This window comes from Oryzias melastigma, linkage group LG9 (genome assembly GCF_002922805.2).
Source record: "Oryzias melastigma strain HK-1 linkage group LG9, ASM292280v2, whole genome shotgun sequence".
Taxonomy (NCBI): Eukaryota; Metazoa; Chordata; class Actinopteri; order Beloniformes; family Adrianichthyidae; genus Oryzias; species Oryzias melastigma.
Window position 1 is genome coordinate 11,337,260 of NC_050520.1, and position 8,342 is coordinate 11,345,601.

Here is an 8,342-nt window from a genome sequence, read left to right on the forward strand (position 1 = left end):
AACAGGACTGTTAAAATTACTGACATTGGACTTCTTATGGTTTGACCAATCACAAAATTCTACTGTAATACCTCAGTTCAACCTGTAGAGGGCAGCACACTGACTGTTTTTGACTATATTTTCAAGAATTAAAAAAGTTTATTTTAATTTGTTAAAAATTTGGCAATAACCAACAGACAGCACTTTTAAAGCTCCATTTAAAGAGGTCAACAGACAAAGAAAAGTTGATTTAGGGTTTGGTTACTCTTTAAGGTCGAAAAAGGACGAAGGAGGAGGAAAAACTGACTCAAAGCAGAGGTTTGTCTGTTTTATTTCCATTCAATTGCTTGTAAATACTTTTTAAAATTATTTTTGGATTAATTTTAAGAAAATGTAATTTTATAGAAGTAATCTACAATATAAATGGTATGAACCTGTCTCTGTTGTCATCTAACTGTAAACTCGCTGAGAAAAAATGGAGAAATTTACCAGAGATTTCTTAATTCTGTCTCCAAGTGATTATATTTATATTAGATCATAACAAAAAACAGCCTTAAAACAATATCATATCTGGACTGCTCTCAATAGGGAAAGAGACGTGGGGTTCATAAAAAGCATCTCACACAGGTTTTTGTGTAACACCCACTGCTTACACACAGTGGATTCAATTCTGTCATTCTATTAAAAAATGTTTATTTAAATGAAGTTCCGACTAGTTAATTTTATTGCATTTAGTCACGTCTTAAAATTACGCTTAGTGAAAAATCATCCGTGTTTACATATGGCAACAAACGGAGCAGCTCGTTAGCTTTAGCATCATGCTAATACTACATCGTGATCACCAAATCAACACTTTTTATTAACCTTTTGGTTGCCGCTTTAAGTCCAGCTGGTTTGTCTTCCAGTTCTGACTGGCTCTCGTTAAAAATTACCAGATGTTCCACGGCTTCATCAGCCGCAGTTAAATGTTACACTGTGATATAAGCAGAAGTGACGGCGGGGTATAGTGTCTAGTGAGCATTTGTTTACCTTGCGCCCAGACAATAGAAGTAAAAAATAAAAAGATAAGAAGAAAACACCTAAAGTAGAGCTAATAAACATAAATAATAGGGGAAAACATTTACTCACCATGTGGCAACCAACTCTCTAACTTTTACTCACCAAAGAGGATGTTCTCAACTGAAGAGTGTCAATTGTGGACCCTTCAAAATAAAAGTCTATTGCCTTTGACTCAGTCCTCTATCAAGAAAAAGTTCCATTGCAATATCTATTGTTATTGTTTTATCGCCCAGCCCGATTAAAAACAGCCAGCAATTTTGACTATGAATGCTAACAGACAATCAGACCTCTCAGGGACATAGCTGGCAAATGGAAAACAAGTCTGTTAATACCTAGAAATGTTCTCTCTTCAGAATCTCCCGGGCTGAGGGCATGCTGTCTTTGACATTCCCAAAACTTCTCCACTTTAGAGGGTGATCATTTAGTCTCAGACGAAAAAAAGAAAAACAAAACAACAAAAAAAAAGACACAGCCACTTGGTAGTTCTGCTGTCTGGTCTCCCCTGTACAGTGCTGGAAACCGGTGACCCTATGGGAGGCAGCAGCTGCTTGACGCAGTGAACAGGGGTGCCCCAACACCCAGCCCAGAGTGTACAGGAAGTGACCTCCAATAATAACAGTCGCTCAGTGATCCAAGTTCAATTTGTAACCCGATCAGTGCAAGCAGGAAGCAGGGAAAGAGTCACAGCCGGAGGAAGGAGGGGACCAAAACCACACCAACGATACAGGCCGGGAAGGGGGGGGGTCCACAAAATGGTGAGTGCACTTGTTTACATTGCATTAAGCCACCACCCCCCACATCAGCAATCCATCAGGTCGGTTTCATCACAAAGGCATGCAGTTGATGCTACTGGAACGGCATGAGCGACTATCTGCAGACCCTCAAGCACTCAGTGATATTCTGCCCCCCCATGTATCATCATGCCCTCTGCACCCCCCTATTCTACCCAAGCACATTTCTCACTGCATCACTCAGCGCAGAGCAATGGGGAACAGTTTATACCCCCTCTAAGCAAGTGCCCCAACCCCGGTCACGCTGCATTTTTACATTTTAGGCTTGTAGCTGCGTCTGTCATCTGTACAGAGGAGGCAGAAAGATGAATTAGCAGGCCACACCCACGTGGAAACTGCTTTGAATAAACACCTGACACTCATGAGACATGTGTGAATTCCCAATTTTTCCTTATCTGGAGTAATCTAAAACGTTTTGCATTTTTTTTGTTTTTAATTCAATTAAAATCAGTTTTATTTACATAGCCTAATATCACAAAAACAATTGCCTCATTGGGCTTCATGCCGGTTATTTTACAGAAGCAGAAGGTCTGTTATAAAAAATTCTACTCGCAAAAATTAAAGGAGCACTTTAAAGAAACACATTAGATACATTAGATCTCAATATGAAGTTGGATATCTATACAAATAACGACAGGACAGTGTCTTAGGAACAAAAGGATGCCAAGTCTTTTAATGGAAATAAAAGTTTTCAGCCTACAGAGGCTCAATTGTGTAGACACCATCAAATCAGAGTGAAATGAAGATGTGGCAGGCTAGTCCATTTTTCCAAAACTTAATTACTGCAACTCAAGATGCTTTTCAGTATCTTGTGTGGCCCCCACCAGCTTGTATGCGTACTCGGAGCTAAAGAAGGCCAACTGGGTTAAGTTTCCCCCAGCAGCTCATCCACAAGCTGGACCACCTGGGACTCCACACCTCCCCGTGCAACTGGGTGCTGGACTTTCTGACAGGGAGACCACAAGCAGTTCGAGTCGGGAACAACACCTCCAGCACCATCACAATAAACACGGGGGTTCCCCAAGGATGTGTGCTGAGCCCCCTCCTCTTCACCCTCCTGACTCATGACTGCGCTTCATCATCAAGCTCCAACCTCCTTATCAAGTTTGCGGATGACACAACAGTGGTGGATCAACAAGTGCAGGCTGGCTTTGTGGTGCATGGAGAACAATCTCCATCTGAATGTGGAGAAGACAAAGGAGATGATTGTGGACTTTAGGAGAGCTCACACCCAGCACGCCCCTCTGACCATCAATGGAGCTGCAATGGAAAGGGTGAGCTGCACCAAGTTCCTGGGTGTGCACATCTCTGAAGATCTGTCATGGAACCACAACACCGCATCACTGGCCAAAAAAGCTCAACAACGCCTGTACTTCCTCTGCAAACTGAAGAGGGCTCGAGCTCCTCGCCCCATAATGGAGACTTTCCACAGTGGAGCCATTGAGAGCATCCTGACCAGCTGTATCACTGTGTGGTACGGAGCCTGCACTGCATCCTGCAGGAAGTCTCTGCAGCGCATTGTGAGAACAGCTGAGAAGATCATTGGTGTCCCTCTCACTGACCTCTGTGACGTTTACCACTCCCGCCTCATCCGCAAGGCCATCAGGATTGCAGGGGACCCATCTCACCCATCCCAGATACTTCAGCCTGCTGCCATCAGGAAGGAGACTGAAAAGTCTCCGGGCCAGAACCAGCAGGCTCAGGGACAGTTTCCTCCATCAGGCCATTATGAAACTGAACTCACTCCCAGCACTCCCCCATCTGCTGCTACAACTAACTGAACATCCAATCCTTTAATTTTTACTTTACCCAGCACTGTTGTCTCTTTTTAAAATATAATTTATTATTATACATAGTAATTTTTGTGCTATTTTCACCTTATTTCAATTTTACTTGTTTATTTTGTATTTAACTTCTATTGTTAATTTTGTTCATCATCTGTTTTTAATATTTTTGTTATTATTGTTGTAATTATTGCTGTTTGCACTGAGGGATGAGAGGAAAGGAATTTCATCTGTGCGGTTTATCTTGGATTTTCAGCATATGTGACAATGACGCTGACTTGACTTGACTTGACTTTAAAAGAGATTTGGGGATTCTGATCCTACTGATGTTTTTAGTTTGTTAATGCAGCCCCAACAGTCTGCTGAGCGTCTACTTTAGCTCTGACTGATGTAGCCCATGTGGTGTGTTTGATTTATTAATTTAACCAAAATCTTCATTTTTATCATTATTTTGTTAATTTGAAAAGTTCAGACCGGGTACTTTTATTTTGGTAGTCGCGCTACTTCCTCTCTGTTCGCGGCATTCCCCGTCAGTCTCTGCGGGAGCGGCTGAGAGGAGGTAAGCTGCCGGCTTGCTCTTGTTATCTATGAAGGAAAAATTAATTTACACAAAGTTTTAAAGACGGAAATGGACTGTTAATTTGTTAAAATGTTCTTTACGCCATTTTAATTTGTTCTAGTTTTGTGAAATGTGTTTTTTTATTTTCATGCAGCACTTAAAAATCTGCTAATGCTAGCAGTAAAGTTCGCACTAGCACACGTGGTCTCACGGACTTTGTTTTTTTTCTGCCCTCTTGTAGGTTGTGCATACAAGTGAGACCAGCTGTGGTTTTTTTGTGTGTGCTGTGTGTTTTCACAGGTATGTGTACCTTTATTTTGACTAGAAAAATGTTATTGTCCTTTGCTTTTTGTGATTTCCTTTGTATTTATTTTAAGTATAATGTAATTTACAGTTTTGTTATTTATTTCAATCTTTTGTGATTTGGAAAATATAAAAATTGCCATTTGTTGAGGAAAAAAATGTTAAATGCTGTAAACTATGATCACGGTGTAAATTTATTTTAATGTAATTTTGAGATGCACAGTCTCTGCGGGAGCGGCTGAGAGGAGGTTGTGCATACAAGTGAGACCAGCTGTGATTTTTTTTGTGTGTGCTGTGTTTTCACAGAGTAAAACCTCAGTTTTGGTGGCAACCCCTGTCTGAGACTCGATCATTCATTAAAAACTACACAACGCAGATGAACTTAGCCGGCGCTGTCCTTCAGAGAGAGAGCGACCGGCTACACTTAGCTTAGCTGTTTTTGATTTGTTATCCTCTTATTTTCAAATAATTTTGACAGACATGTTTTTCTAAACCATCTAATGAGTGTAGTGTCATGTCTGCTACTTCTTTTAGGACTGTTTTCCAACACTTCTGGGTCTAAAAGGATCTGCTGCTAAAATGTTTTCACAATCAGCTGACAACCACAAAATGCGCTCGGAGATTGCTGTATTGTGATCTGTTTTATGACATTTTCAGCAGCTATGGCTATCAAGATAATGATCCCATTAGGGGATCAATAATATTCTTATCATTTCTGTTTTATTTTGGTTGATCAATCGATGTTTTTGACAGTCTGTTAACAGCAGAAATTTGTATTCAAGACAAAGAAAAGTTGTATTCTAAAGAGACATGTTAAACGTAAAACTAAATGTTGTATTCAGATTTTTTTTTGCAAAGTTGTGCACAAAATATAAATGTATGCAGAACATTGCATTTATGAATGTGAATTTATCTTTATGAATCAACTTATTCTTTGTGAATACATTTGTTACTGACAACTTACCCCGTACAGATTCCTCATCAGAATGTTTTTTTACGTATGCCCCTGCATGAAGTTTCAACACTGTTTCTTGGCCATTGCTACACAACACTCAGCTTACAACACACACACACACCGCAGACAACTGGCATGTGCACGACTGTGCACGAGTGAGCTCGGGGAGCTAGCAGATCACTGCTAGCTTATCCACTAGCCACGGGTGTTTGTGTTAGGCTGGCAGCGCAGACTGCTCCTGAAAGGGGGTGTTTTTACTGGTCTCCGTCACATGGAGAGAACCCGCTCATTTTTGTGGGAACGGTTGGGGCTGTTGCAGAGAGCGCAGGTTTCCAGAGGATTACTCAGAAATGGATCAAAATACCGCTTTGGGGTTCTTTATAGTGAGAAATGAACTGTATATTACACTTAAAACCTAAAAAAGTTTATTTTTCATGATATAGGCCCTTTAAGATGCTCTTTCAATTTATTTAAGTTCCAATTAAGACTTCTTATGTTGAAGTGAATAAATGTCAGACTCTTATAGGTTTATAGCTGAATTAGTTTGAGAATGAACTTCATCTATATTACAGAAATGAATATCTGGGTCTCTGTCCTTATCTAAGTCACATTCGATGATCTAGAAAGGTGTATCTTACAACAAGGCCGGTGAATGTACTCCAAGAGACACAAAAATGTCATACAAGTACGAAACTATTTTACAGACAATTTTTTTCAACAACTATAAACTCTTTTTATAGACCGACTTTTTTTTTCTATAGATAAGAAATCTTTTTACAGACACAAAAATCTCTTACAAATATCTCACAAATATCTTTAGTACAAGTATGAAACCGTTTCACGGACAGAGAATACTTCTGCAAGAAAGCTAACTTCACAGAAAAGCACATTCAGTCTTCAAGAAAGGTAGTAAAGTGATATTGAAGTACACACCATGTACCATTTTCTCTTGGCCATTTAAAAACAGTACATGAATGTGACATGTGGAGACACTCAGGATCCCTTCAGAGTAACTTCTGTGTGTATATTTGTCCCTGTCAGCAGACCTGCAGATTGAGCACATTGTGGGACTGAAATAGTACTAGTGAACTGTGTAGGGTGACGATTGAGTATATTTAGATTTTCAAAAAAAAAAAAATATTGATGAAGAAGCACATCCTCACCAGTTAGTAGGGAGCTAGCCTGCTAGCTCACCAAGCCACATGTTATCTAAGGCTGATGCTTTCATTCAAAGCAGTAATTCCAAAGCTGGATCACCTGGACTATGAAAACATCAACCAATCATTTTTAGAAAGGTGGGCAGAGAGGGGTGCTGGGAAAAGCACTGGGAACAATTTGGGAGATGGGAGAAGGTTGATGAAGATGATGACTGGTAAGAGGCACAGGAAGTCCAATAAAGGCAATCCGCCTGAGGAGGATTCATCTGCCTCCCATCTGATGATGATAATGGATTGGATTTATCTGCGCTTTTCCAGACGCTCAAAGCGCTTACATTGTATATCCATTATTCATTCACACCTCATTCATACTTGGTGACGGTAAGCTACTTTTGTAGCCACAGCTGCCCTGGGGCAGGCTGACAGAGGCGTGGCTGCCAGTACGCGCCTACAACCCTCTGACCATCACCGGAACATTCATACGCATTCACACACCAGGAGGCAAGTAGGGTTAAGTGCCTTGCCCAAGGACACAACGACACTTGGCTGGCGGGAGCTGGAATCGAACCGCCTATCCCTCGATCATTGGCTGATCCGCTCTACCACCTGAGCCACTGCCGCCCTTCAGCAATTCTAGCGACTTCAGCAATAGTGGGGGGTCAGATCTTGGATTAATCCTGACTACATGCAGGGTGGGTGGACTCCCTGGGGTGCCATGTGGACACCTTTAGGGTGGCCTAGTCCTTTCCTGGGCATTGGTGATGTTGGTGATGAAAGGTGCTCAGGAATCTGGGGTGGGGGTCTTTTATCAGAGGGTGTTGGGGTCTTGGACTGGACACCAGATACGGGGAGGCTGATCTCTTTCAGAGCTGGCGCTGGTGCTCTCGGTGCTTCTGTATCCTCTTGCTCTCAGGCAGGGGGGCCTGTGATGGTCCTTTCAGTCCCGGGGCTGGGATTGGGTTCAATGAGGGGGGTGCCCTAGAGCAGGGTGGGTCAAACTCGATTTATCAAGGGCCAAAATCCAAAACACACCACAGGTCGCACGCTGGACAGGATAAATACTTATTGAACACTCTAAAACTAAAGTTTGAAAACTTGAAAAATGTAACTTTTTAACATAACTATGAATAAAAATAGGCAGGAATATTATTCCAGAATAAATCGACTCAAACCTTAAATAACTTTCAATATTTTACTCTCCATAAAAATATATTTTTTCAAAATTATGCAAGTTAGAAATAAACTAAAACAACATTTGGGTTTTTTAGCAAAAACAAATCATATCATTCTGTTTTCTTTGCTCTGTTTTGTTATTCTGCTGTTTTGACTTTAGTCATTACTTTAGTTAGTTATTTATCTGGTTGTGTTTATTTCTTTCTGCACACGAGTGAGAGGGAGGGAGAGGATGATGACACTTGTGTGATGTCGAACGCTGTCCTCCAAACTGAAAGCCAGAGATCATTAGGACTGATCGGTCTTGTTCTCCATAAGGGTGTTGGAAGGGCTCAGGCTGCATAAACTGCTACTCTGTTGATGGTTTAAAAGCATCAAAAATGAATCAAACGCCCCCCCATGTCACCAGTTTGTCGTTTATTGTCTTTGTCTGTGTTAAAAATATTTCTTTCACCTGCAATGAACAGTTTTGAGGTAAAAATAAAATATAAAAATAAAAACAAATATTTCATGTGGACTATTCCTGAGCGGGATTCAAACCCATGACCTTCTGAATGTGAGTCAGCAGCCATAACCACTTGA